Source organism: Mastigoproctus giganteus, chromosome 5 (assembly GCF_048544385.1).
Source record: "Mastigoproctus giganteus isolate SK-2022 chromosome 5, ASM4854438v1, whole genome shotgun sequence".
In the NCBI taxonomy this organism is placed as follows: domain Eukaryota; kingdom Metazoa; phylum Arthropoda; class Arachnida; order Uropygi; family Thelyphonidae; genus Mastigoproctus; species Mastigoproctus giganteus.
The window spans coordinates 103,117,012-103,130,899 of record NC_143579.1 but is presented as its reverse complement, the minus strand read 5'-3'; the positions used below and the strand labels follow the sequence as shown (position 1 = coordinate 103,130,899).

Genomic DNA, 13,888 nt, shown 5'->3' with positions numbered 1-13,888 from the left:
TGTTTCTGTGATGATCAATATATGCTAAGTAATTTAAATCTAAACCAAATATAAACCAGTATAGGCCGAATATAAATCGAATGTAAATAAATCGAATGAAGATAATTAATTAAGAAAAATTTTGAAATATTAGAATCAAAGGTAAGAAATATAAGTAAAATATAAATGTAAGCATATATTAATCATCGTTGACCCGACAGAGAACGTAATTTAAGGATTAAAACAAGATTAAATATATAATACATACTACATTTATTCGGCCTATACTGGTTTATATTTGGTTTAGATTTAAATTACTTAGCATATATTGATCATCACAGAAACAGAGAACTTCTTGTCGTTTTTTGCCTTCATTCTGGGTGGTTGGCCCCAGTTGAAGTCATCTAGATTGTCGGTAAAAAGCGATAATAATAATTTTTTTTTTTTTTTTTTGCGTTTTCTTAAGTCCTTGATGGTATTCTTATTATTGGATTGATTTACTTTTTCTAATGATATTCTATAGACATTGTGGGTGTATTGCATGATTGCTTGCAACTGCATTAACCCATAAATATTAGTTATTGTCTTTTAATTTTCTTGCTTTTCTTTATTTCTTGCTTTCCTTTTATCACTAATATAACTATTAATATATATATATATATATATATATATATATATATATATTATGTACAAGTGATGTGTGGTGTCACCGAGATGCAGTTCATTGAACTTCAGATACTGCTTGATCAAAAGATATCTATGGACTTTAGGGTGAAGTCCAAATTCTAGAGGGTGGTGCATGGTTGCAATCATGGTGTATCATTGGCGTGTGGTACACATTATGCAGGCATGTTAGCAAATAGTAATAATTCATGATTTAAAAAAAAAATGACTTTTTTGCATACACCAAGAACATTATTTCTGCACATCTGCCAAATTGCCCAATCATGTCTCCAATCAGTGCATGGCAACAAACATGATATCCAGCACTTAAGCTACAGTATATGGATAGCCTATGTGAAATGTAGGAAACATATTAATTTCCGATTAAAATTAGACTAAAAGAAAGTCTGATTTTAATGAAATTTGGGATGGCTTAAAAAAAATCTTTCTGAAAGGGCCAAAAAAGTTTAATGAAAATCCATCCATATGGGAGTCAAGTTATTACATTCCGAGGGACAGGCTGATGTGGTGAAGACAATGGGTGCTATACGCATATATGCTAATGTGTCTAAAAACCAGAAGTTTGTTGACAAACTTTTCTGATCACAGGTTAATATGTGGTTTCTGCAAAATGTGATAGTTCAGAAATCTGAGTGAAAATAAAATTTTAAAAACTTAGATATTATATTAATTATATTTGTATTTATACTGCACTTTTATTTTCAATAAATAAATGGTTCAAAACATTGTATTAATCTTTAACGACTTCCTCATCACAAACATGTAATTAGATAGAATTGATATGTTTGATTCAGTTGACTCATTTTTTTTTTTTTTTTTTTCATTTTTGCATAACTAAAAATTTTTTTTTCTGAAATAGTCTGGAACTAGTCTTTTGTAATTCAGACAGAAAATGTCTTTTTGTGCTTTTTGTGAAACAAAAATCACAAAAGTATACAGGTCACTTATTGTCTTTACATTTATTTTTATCACACAAGTGTGATTTTACAAATCCTTATAAAGTTCTATTTTCATTTTCCAAAATAGGTCTGTTTAGCTTTTGCATCATCAATACTACAGCAACTTCAATCTCTGAGGTTTATTTCAGCGTTGTTCCAGTGATTACAGGTAAAAAAAGGTAAAGTGCAGCCATTATCAACCCAATGCAGGATGAAAGCCTCCTCAACAATTCACGCTGAGGGAAATGGACCATAATCTGCCACACTGGTCCAGTGCGGGTTGACAGATCGACCGTATTCAGCAGTCAGGGGCTTGAACCCCAGCCTACTCAAAGAGCGTGTACTACTGCACTCGCGCTCCTGACCACTCGGCTACAGAGGATTACAGGTAATCACTACTAACTGCTACTGCTCCTTGCAAGTTTAACTGCTAGAGCTGATATTTGGGTATTATTATTCATCTGTCAAGTGAGTTGAATTTTGGCAAAGTCCAGTCTTTCAGTGACAAACAGCTCTCTGCTTCCACCTTTGTGATGGTGGACTATATGTAGCCCTAAGTATATCACAGGGTTGCAAGATCTAAAAACGTTGCACCCAGTGTGTTGGAGGCGGACTCGGGTGTGAATCAGCATAACTTGGAACAACACGTAGAATGAATGGCTTGCCTTTGCTCATCTTTGGTGACACTGCAATTCTTTCCTCCTGGCGCCTCCATAGCCAGGTGGGCAGGAGCAGCAGTGCGTAGCACACGCTTCTTGATTAGACCGGGGTTCGAGCCCTTGACCACCAAATATGGAGGATGCGGAAAGGTCAGGGAATGACCTTTCACTGGTCATTCCCTGACCTTTCCCCGCATTCCCCGGAGAAATATGGCCTTCGTTGCAAATGCTCCTAAAAAAAAAAAAAAAAAAAAAAACTAATTCCTAAGCAAGATCATGTATTTCTTTGTCAATTAGCCCTACTTCTAATCTGTCTTAGCATCAGTACATCAAGAATGTTGCCTTCCTCTGAGTCAAAAAAAATTTAATTTTCTTTTTTTTCAACTGACTATGAATCTAAAATGTGTTCTACCCTGGAATATTGTTCCCACATCTGGGGTGGTGTCCCTAAACCTCTCAAACTCCTAGACTATTCCAAAGAGAACAGTCAGGTTAATTAATGACCTATCTCTCACAAAGTTCCCCCCACTCTTTGTCTCATAAATATTTAGTTTCTGCTACATGCCTTTTTTTTTTGTAGACACTTCCATGGGCACTGCTCTTTTTACATTGAACATGGATATGCATGCTCAACCGCAAGACACAAGAAACTGCATCTTGCATGGGCATGTGAGCACCAATAGACTTCTGATGTGGAAATCTATTGCTGGTCTGGTGAATCATGTTTCCAGCTATACAATGCTGATAGGGATATCGACATTTGGAGAATTGTCGCAAAATTGTGGCGCTTGGATGCATTGTTGGTGTTTGGTAGATTAATCAATGGCTTGATGGGAACACCCGCCTTTCTATAGTCACTGAACAAGTACACTGCTTTGTGATGATTAGGGTTCGGATTTTTATGACCTTAAAAATGTCAAAACATGATGAAAATATGTCATTAAATTTAACCAAATATGACCTTCATCATCATCATCATCACAGCCATTTTCAATCCACTGCAGGATGAAGGCCTCTCCAGCAACTTTCCAGTTCCTTCTGTTTTGAGCACTGGCCATTCATTTACTACCCACAAACTCATGAATTTCATCTATCCATCTCTGCCTTTATCTTTCAGGTTTTCTTCTAGCTCCTCTTGGGTACCATTCTGTTATTTTCTTAGTCCATTTGTCATCATGTCTATGAGCTATGTGTCCAGCCCAAGACCATTTTAGTTCTTTAGTTTTGATAAGAATGTCCTTTACTTGAGTTTGCTGCCTAATCCATGTGTTTCTCTTCTTATCTAACAGTCTGATTCTCAATATAATTCGTTCCATTCTTTGCTGTGTAGTTCTCAGCTTCTCTTCCATTCTTTTGGTGAGTGCCCAAGCTTCACTTCCATAAGTCATAGTGGGGAGTATACATTGGTTCGTTATTTTACGTTTCAGACAAACTGGGATATTGCTCTTCAGTATGTGACTATATTTCCTGAATGCTGTCCATCCAAAATTTATTCTTCTCTTGACTTCCAGCCATTTATCATTATTACAGCTAATAACTTGTCCCAGATAAGTATATGACTTCACCTTTTCAATTACTGCTCCTTCAATCATAATTTTCTTTTCTGTGGCATACTTGTTCATCATTACTTTTGTTTTAGGGCCGACCGGGCCAGCCGGGTTGGTAAAGTGCCTTCCTGGCAACCCAAAGATCGCGGGTTCGAATCCTGCCTCGGGCTTTGATAAAGTACTGCAAAAACCTTAGGAGGTGCATTATGGCCACAGAAGCTGATGCACCAACAACCACCAAAAAAAAAAAAGAAAAACTTTTGTTTTAGCCATATTCATCTTTAGTCCAAAATCCTTACTAACTGTGCATAACTGATTAAGATTTTCCTCTAATTCTTTGGGATCGTGGCTTATGATCACAATGTCATCTGCAAATCGTAAATGGTTTAGGTACTCCCCGTTCACATTGACTCCTTTCTGCAACCAGTGTAATCTTCTGAAAGCTTCCTCAAGGGCAGCAGTAAACAGCTTTGGAGATATTGTGTCTCCTTGTCGAACTCCTTTCTCGATTTTAAATTTCCTACTGTTTTTCTCAATAAAGGAGGTAGTACTCATATATTTTCTTCAAAATCATAATATGTGGGGTGTCTATGCCTTGTCTTTCCAGTGCCCAAAACATTGCCTTATGCTGTATGGAGTCAAATGCCTTTTCATAATTCACAAATGCCAGGCATAATGGTGTTTTATATTCATTTGCTTTCTCCATTAGCTGTGATATTACGTGAAGGTGATCCATAGTTGAGAATCCTGTCCTAAAGCCAGCTTGCTCTTTTGGTTGATTCTCATCAAGTATTCTTTCTAATCTGTTAGTAATGACACTTGTGAACAACTTGTAGATGTGGGATAACAAGCTAATTGGTCTATAATTTCCAATTTCTGATTTATCTCCTTTCTTATGCAGCAAAACTATGATTGCATTATTCCACTGGTTAGGCATCACACCTTTTCTAATGCACTTTGTGAAGAGCCTTGCCAGTTTTTGTGTTATGTCTTTTCCTCCCAATTTTAACAACTCTACAGTAACTTCATCTTCCCCGGGTCTTTCCGATTCTTCATTTTCTTCAATGCATGTTCAACCTCATCAGGAAGAATATCGGGTATGTCGTATGCGTTGCTACTTTGCAATCCATCTTTCCCACTGCTGGCATCACTCCCTTCCTCCTTGTGAACCGGTCCACTCTGGACCATCTTATTAGACTGGAAACATCCATCCGGGATGCTTTCCTAAAACGCGAACACTTGGTGTCGGTGTTCTTTGACATGGAGAAAGCGTATGACACAACTTGGAGATTTGGCATCTTAAAAGATCTGCATAGCCTTGGCCTTAGGGGGCAACTCCCCATTTTTATTAAAAACTTTTTAGCCAATCGATCTTTCCAAGTTCGTGTGGGATCCTCACTCTCTCGTTCCTTCAGTCAAGAGGAGGGAGTACCACAAGGATCAGTATTAAGTGTCACGCTTTTTGCCATCAAAGTAAATTCCATCACAGAACAACTTCCTTCAACTGTAAACAGTGCCCTCTATGTTGATGACTTTAGCATATTTTGTCAGTCATGCAACATGAGGGTTATTGAAAGACAACTGCAGAAAGCTATTGATCGCCTCAACTCCTGGGCTCTTGATAATGGCTTCAGGTTCTCGCTGGAGAAGACCGTTTGCGTACACTTTTGTCGTAAGCGTAATCTTCATCCTGAACCTGAATTAAAGCTCGGACAAAATGCAATTCCAGTAGCAGCGGACACAAAATTCTTTACCTTTCTGGATCACATCCGTCAACTCCGCACAAAGTGCACAAGAGGGATGCACCCTACTACGCATCTATTGTGCACTTGTACGATCCAGACTGGATTACAGGTCCCTGTTATACAATTCGGCCAGAGACAGTGTACTTCGATGGCTGGATCCTGTCCATCATCAGGCTCTCCGTATCGCTATTGGAGCATTTCGAACATCTCCCGTCCAGATCTTATACGTCGAAGCAAACGAACCACCGTTATCACTTCGACGTAAGCAGTTGTCTCTAAAGTACGCCTTAAAACTGAAATCCCTGTCAGACCATCCTACGTGGCCATTCGTTTTTGAGCCACGATGGGAAAATTTGTACAACACACACCCGTAAGACTGCCAATCGTCCTTTTGGTATTCGTCTCCATGAGCTACTCAAAGAACTTAATATTAAGGTAGACAAGGTTGCCCAAACACCAAAGCAACCCCTTCTACCCTGGCATGCTCGTGTTCCAACATGTGACTTGTCCCTCAGAAATTGGGGAAAGTCGGACACTCCATCGTCTGTCTACCTGCAGCTTTATTCAGCACACCGAGCTGAACATTCTGACTTCGCGCCAGTTTACACAGACGGTTCGAAGTCGGAATCATATGTGGGATCTGCTGCTGTCTTTACAGACAGCACTACATCGGAGCAGATTCCCTCTGAATGCAGTATATTTACTGCAGAGCTGCATTGAGGGCTGATGACCCTCCTATGTGTGTGTCCTGTGGCACAGTTTTAACGATTAGACACCTTTTAATTGACTGTCCAGTTTTTAGCAATATCTGTCTTACCGCTTTTAACCATCTGACTGAGCCGTATACACTCAGTCACATTTTATCTGACAGTGACAACGTGTCTGCTGTTTTTAGCTATTTTAAATTAATAGAAGTTTTTAATTGTATTGTTACGTTTTTATTGATTTATTTTTTATATCTTTGTTATTATATATCTGGACATGGTGGCCTTACTAATTAGGTCACCGAGAATTTAAAAAAAAAAAAAATTTTAAATATTACCTAGTCTTGGCGCATTATAGCCGTAGTTGCTAATGCGTCAAAAAAATCCAAACAAACAAACAAGCAGAGCTGCATGCTATAGAGTTAGCCTTGGATCACATTAGTGAATGCTAATATCAATGGTTCATTCTATATTCCGATTCTCTCAGCGTGTTACAGGCTTTAATATCTGTGAGATATAATCCTCATCCAGTTCTGTCTAGTATTCAGCAGAAGATTCACTTCCTCCTTGGACGTGAATATGATATCCGCTTCTGCTGGATTCCCAGCCACATTGGGATTAGGGGAAATGATTTGGCTGACGCCGCAGCCAAATCAGCAATTCCCAATAATAACCGCTGCCTGTCAGTCCCCTATACTATATTTAGTATAGGGGACTGACTATATTTAGTCCTTGAGGTTGTCACAGACATTCTCTCAGATATGCCAGGCAAGCTGTACTTGCTACCTGGGAGTCTAAAACGCCCATGGAACTGATATTCGGGTGACACTCAAGTCAAGTGGACCCAATTTCGGCGAAGTCCGGACGGTCTGTGACAGCCAAATCCTCTGCTTGCACCTTCACGATGGTGGGACTGTTAGTAATCCTGGGTATAACCTCCATGTACAAGTACATGGTGGGTGACCACCCAGGTGTGAACCAACGTAAGCAGGGGTCGAGGTGTGGCGCCAACACCACATGGAGGAATGCCGCCCCTCTATGTTACCAGGCATTACTAGGTGGTAGATGACTCTCATCAACCGGTGAAATACCACCACTTTGCTTATTGGAGGCTTGAAGTGGTGGAACCCATGTTTAGTCTCTAGAGCTAAGTTCCGGTCAACCCTTCCCTATCTCTTCCATCATGCAGTATGATTGATGACTTTTGAAGTTATGATGAACGTCGTGGTGAGATCCAATATTCCTTACATTTTGAGGGTACAGCTCTAAAACGGTGTTCGCAGGCCGGCCGCTAGTTAGTACACCGGACCGAACCTATTGGTAACTCTCTAGGAGGCTTCTGGATCAGCTAGTGTATAATCTTGCTACCTCTACTCTGCCAGATAGTGACTGGAGGGAGTCCGAGTAGTGTGTATGCGGGGAGCATTGTCGAGGCCACGTTATGTCAAGGATCTGGGTATATTCTTACCACGTGTACGCCATATCCAAAAATTTCATTACTTCATACAGCATGTCCCACCCACTTTTTCTTACTATTGAATACACCATGAATTGTCAAAATAATAGAGCAAGCTTATCTGCGAAAAGAGCTAAACCTCCCAAGGACTTCCTAATTCATTTCACAAATATACGTGGTCTCAGTTCTAATCTCAACGATGTCCATTTCCATTTGCAGTCTGCCAAACCCCATGTACTTTTTCTGACAGAATCTCAGTTATCGGTTGATTCAACTACTGCTCATCTCAGATGCCCAAATTATTCGCTGTATGATTCCTTTCGCCTCAAAGGTGGTACTTGTGCATATGTCCGTTCTGATATTCCCTGTCAGAGACTTGGAAATTTGGAATCTCCTCTCTTCGATCTTCTCTGGCTTAAAATCTCTCTACCTCATTGTGTCAAATTCATCTGTTGTCTCTACCGTTCTCCCAACTCCACTAATCACTTGGAGCTCTTTGACTTCCTCTCTTTGCAACTTGACTTTCTCCAGTCCAACTTTCCTAACAGTGGGGTAATTTTCCTTGGTGATTTTAATGTTCACAACTCCAGCTGGCTTCCGTTTTCTAGTCACACCGACCCAACAGGTCGTGATGCTGAGGCTTTTGCAATTACTAATGACCTAGCATAGATTGTTCATTTACCTACAAGAATTCCGACAATCCTAATCATACAGCCAATACGCTTGATCTTTTTCTCACAAACAACCCTTCTAAGTACGCGGTCGAAGTGAGAGGTCCTTTAGGCACTTCAGATCACAACTTGGTGATTGTCTCTTCTCCAATGGAACCTTTATCTCATGGCTATTCCCAACCTCGTGTTGTTTGGCATTACAAGAATGCAAAATGGGATGACCTGCGAGACTTCTTTTCTTCTTTTCCTTGGTCGGATTACTGTTTCAAAACTTCTGATGTCAACGTTTGTTCAGATCGTGTCAGTGAAATTATTCTTGCAGGAATGGAATCCTTTATTCCACACTCCACTTTAAAATCTCGTCCTTTATCTAAACCATGGTTTTCCAATAAATGTGCTAAGGCTGTTCAAGAGAAGAATGTTGCATATCGTAATTGGCTTGTTTCTAATTCTTCAGTTTCATTTTCTGCCTACACCAAAGCTCGCAACAATTGTAAAGCAGTTATTAATCAGTCCAAACTAGAGTTTGAACAGGCTAAGAGTAGAAAACTTGCTTCTTGCCCTAATGGTAGCCGAGCATTCTGGTCTCTTGCCAAAGCTATTGGCCGCAACTTTTGCCCATCTCTGCTCCCACCTCTGTCCAAACCAGATGGTTCTGTTGTCACTTCAGCCAAGGATAAAGCTGACCTGCTAGCATCCCATTTTTCTTCCAGCTCATGTATTAATGATCTTGGTAAAACTCCTCCCACCATTCCCAACACGCTCCATTCAATGCCTCCTGTGGTCTTCCGTCAAAAGGATATCAGAAGGATTTTGATGAATCTGGATGCTAAGAAAGCTCCAGGTCCTGATGGTATTTCTCCACTTGTTCTCAAAACCTGTGCTCCTGAACTTACTCCTATTCTTTGCCGCCTTTTTTCACTTTCTTATTCCAAAGGTGTTTTTCCTTCTGCTTGGAAATTTGCTCATATCCAGCCAGTTCCTAAAAAGGGTGACAAATCCCTCCCATCCAATTATCGTCCCATTGCAATTACTTCTACTCTTTCTAAAGTAATGGAGAAATCAATTAACCGCCAACTCTTAAACTACCTAGAAACCTTCCGTCTGATCAACGATCGCCAGTATGGATTCCGTCAGTGTCGATCCACTGGTGATATTCTGGCTTATGTTACCCATTTATGGACTAATTCAATGGAAAGGTTCGGTAAAACCCAGGTAGTTGCTCTTGACATCTCAAAGGCTTTTGATCGTGTTTGGCATAAAGGTCTTCTAAACAAGCTTCCATCTTATGGTTTGCCAACTGTTTTTAGTAATTGGTTATCCAGTTTTCTCTCTGATCGCTCACTGAGGGTGATGGTAGATGGCTCTCTGTCTTCTAACTTCTCCACTAATGCTGGTGTCCCCCAAGGTTCAGTTCTTTCCCCCACTCTTTTCCTCTTGTATATTAATGACCTTCTTCCATTAACGGGAAATCCTATCCATAGTTTTGCCGATGATAGCACATTGCATTCCACTTTCCATTTTGAGAAACCTTGTCCTGCCCAATCAGCTTCAACTTCTCGAAAATCTGCTACCAATTCCTTAAATGCCGATCTTCAGGTAATTCTCCAGTGGGGCAAAGACAACTTAGTTGATTTCAACCCTTCTAAAACCCAGTCTTGTCTTATATCCCGCAAAAAGGATTCTTCTGCTCCTCTGCTTATCTTTAGTGACACTCCGATTTCTAGGCAAAATGATATATCTCTTTTGGGGATTACCCTGACTTCTAATCTCTCTTGGCACAAGCACATTACAAACATTGCTTCCTCTGCATCTAAAAAACTTGGTTTTCTCTTTCGCTCTCGGCGCTACTTTTCTTCCAAACAGTTGCTCACTCTGTATAAATCGCAAATCCGCCCTGCCATGGAATATTGTTCCCACATCTGGGGTGGTGCCCCCAAAACTTCTCTCAAGCTTCTTGATTCCATTCAGAAGAGGGCAGTTAGGTTAATTAATGATACATCTCTAACAGAGTCTCTCCACTCGCTTTCTCATAGACGTACTGTTTCTGCTGCATGCTTCTTCTACAGATACTTCCATGGGCACTGTTCTTCTGAATTGGATTCTATAATTCCTGCTCTCTCTTTCAAAACAGTCCGAACACGTGCCGCCACCAGCCAACATCCATTTACTGTCCAACTTCAAACCCACAGAACCAGCTTTTCGTCTTCCTCATTTATTCATTCAACTGCCGTTTTCTGGAACAACCTTCCTTCATATGTATTTCCTGAAAATTACAATCTACAGAAGTTCAAGTCCAATGTCAACAGATATCTTCTTTCGTCTTCTCAACCTCCAACCCAAGCACGGTACTGAGTACTATAGGTTCTTATACCTCTCGTGTTTGGGGTTCACATAAAAAAAAAAAAAAAAAAAAAATACAGACTACAGGCAAATAATACACAAAAAGATATATTCCCAATGGCAGGATTCGTGCAATAGACAGACTGCGAATAAATTATATCATATAAAGCCTGTTATTGAACCGTGGCAGTCTAGTCTGCGCAGGAATCGTAAGGAGGAAGTTGTTCTTGCCCGGACCCGCATAGGACACAGTCATTTAACTCATTCGTTTTTGCTGAGGGCTGATGACCCTCCTATGTGTGTGAGTCCTGTGGCACAATTTTAATGATCAGACACCTTTTAATTGACTGTCCAGATTTTAGCAGCACCCGTTTTACCGCTTTTAATCATCTGACTGAGCCTTATACACTCAGTCAGATTTTATCCGACAATGACAATGTGTCTGCGATTTTTAGCTTTTTGAAAGCAATAAAGGTTTTTAATCGTATTTAAAATTTATATGTTGTTGTTATTTCTTTTATTGATTTATCTTTTTTATATATTTATTATTAGACTTGGACATGGTGGCCTAATTAATTAGGTCACTGAGATGTTAAATTTTTACAAATTACCTGGTCTTGGCGCATTATAGCCCTAGTTGCTAATGCGCCAATAAAATCCAAATCAAATCAAATCAACCTTTCCTCCTTGTATAATTCTCTATAGTAGTCTTCTGCTATTTGAATTATGCCTTCTCTGCTGTTTATAAGTTCACCATCGCTATTCTTCAGTTTCAGTATCATTTGTTTTTCTGTAATACTGCTCATGGCTGCTGATTTAAATCCTTTGTTTTCCTTTAATGCTTGTTCTGCTTTTCTTGTGTTAAATCTTCTTATGTCCTCTCTGAGTCTCTTTCTAATGGCTTTGCATAACTCAGTATACTCAATTTTTTCCTTGTTAGTATTTATCTTGCTCTTCATTTTTCGCCTTCGGTTCATCATATCAAGTGTTTCTTGACTAATTTTTTTCTTCTTTGGATTTCTTTTTCCCTATAGGTTTCTTGGGCTCTATCACTTTCAGAAAATTAATATTCCTTGTCGATATCTTGGTCCTGAGCAGTCTGCAGAAGCTCAAACTTGTTCTTAAGTTCCAGTACATACTGCTTTTTCTCCTCTTCTGTTATCTCAAAGACTTTTGTATTATTTACTCGAGTCAGTTTTTTCCTTTCCTTTCTTACATTTATATCAAGTAGAAGGAGAATATGACCTTAAATATGACTAAATAATTTACCTTTACATACCGTATAAATGATAATATTTACTTTTTTTTCATTCTTTTAAAGTGGTACGACTTGTTATACAAATTTCTAACAAGTAATATAATGACAATATCAAAATTGCAAGGTGTTTTTTAAATATAAACATTAAAATAAATTTTTTTAAACATACAAAAACCAAAATGTATAGGCTAAGGTACTATGCTGCTAACACTTAAGTTGCTAAGTACTTTACCAACTTAAGTACAAGTCATGCATATTAAATCTAAATATGCATGACTAAAAATAAAAATTATGATAGATCTATTACCAGGTTATTAATTAATTTACTTAAATAAACTAAATGCAGCAAGGCATAATATTTAAGATTTTAAGATTCTATATAATATAATATCGGTGTAGATACACCATAGATTAAGAACAACTTAAATAACAACTACGATAGTAGTGTGAAAGGCATCATTTCGTCTGTATCTCATATTGTGCTCTTCTTTCAAAACGAGTTGCCCATGTATTGCACTACCTCGAATAAGTAATGCTTCACTAATAGAGAAGACTATTGTTACTTGTCTTACCACCACCCTCCAATGAAAAGTCAACTAGCTTTGAAACGGTGCCATTTCTGGGTGATGGTACTCACTGAAGTAACAGTAAACTTCTCTATTAACAAGTAACAGTAGACTTCTCTACGAGGTAGTGCAATACATGGGCAACTCATAGTGAAGGAAGAGCACAATATGAGATACAGATGAAATGATTCCTTTCACGCTACTATCGTAGTTGTTCTTTAAGAGTTATCTATGGTGTATCTACACCAATATAATATTCATTAATTAAATTACATACCTCTTTATTGTACGCATTGCAATATATTATTTTTTCATCCTTTTGGTATGTGTCTTTGGACTCTTCTTTCACCACAGAACAAATCCATTTTCTAAAAAGCTGAATTTTGCTCGATTTTGGTGTTATTTCGCCAACAGCTGAAGTTTCTACTGTATAAAATAAGTTGAACGAATAATTTGTTGAACTCAGTATAAAGCGAAACTACTGACGTAGCCCAGTGGTCAGGAGCAAGAGTGCATAGCACGCGTTCCTTGAGTGGACCGGCGCCTCCGTAGCCAGGTGGGAAGGAGCAGTAGTGCGTAGCACACACTTCTTGATTAAACCGGGGTTCGATCCCGTCACCACCAAATATGGAGGATGCGGAAAGGTCAGGGAATGACCACCGCATATCCCCGAGCAATATGGCCTTAGTTGCTAATGCTCCTAAAAACCAAACCAAGCCCAAGCCTTGAGTGGACCAGGGTTCAAGCTCGTCACTACTAAATATGATAAATATTTGTATTGACGATTTATGGTAAACTCTACTGACTTGGTTGTCGTGCCAGAGTATAAACAGAAAAATTAAATTTTTTATTTAAATTATAGCTAAAATGACACTACGGTGTCGTTGTGAGTGACTAAAGAGCCAATCAAAATAACTTTGGGATTTAGTCGCTTGTGTTCGCCCATGCTGGAATGTGAAATGATTAAATGTAAATACCCATGGTTTTTTAGAAATATATTTTAAATCAATTTGATAAATAATCGATTATCGTAAGACGAAATATGAAAATTTTATGTCGACAAGTATAAAACATGCTATTAAATATGATATTTTTTGAAATTATGACCTAATGTGTAAAATATGAAGAAATATAAAATTACAAACACGCTTCATTAGGGTCCTCAGACCATGTAACATGGACACACTAAGTTTCATGCCTTTATGTAAACGAAAAATGAATATGATAATACATAAAAATCCGAACCATAGCGATGATAGTGACAACTCTGACATATAACAACAAGACAACATGCCATATTATAAGACATGACAGGTTGCTAACTGCTTTCAGGAATAT

At 38.7% G+C, this 13,888-nt stretch overlaps 1 protein-coding gene across 1 annotated transcript in view; it reads left to right on the top strand.

The window, feature by feature from the left end:
- LOC150085599 (condensin-2 complex subunit D3-like) overlaps window positions 1-13,888 on the top strand; it is a 154,505-nt gene that overhangs the window by 100,253 nt on the left and 40,364 nt on the right. The window lies entirely within an intron of this gene.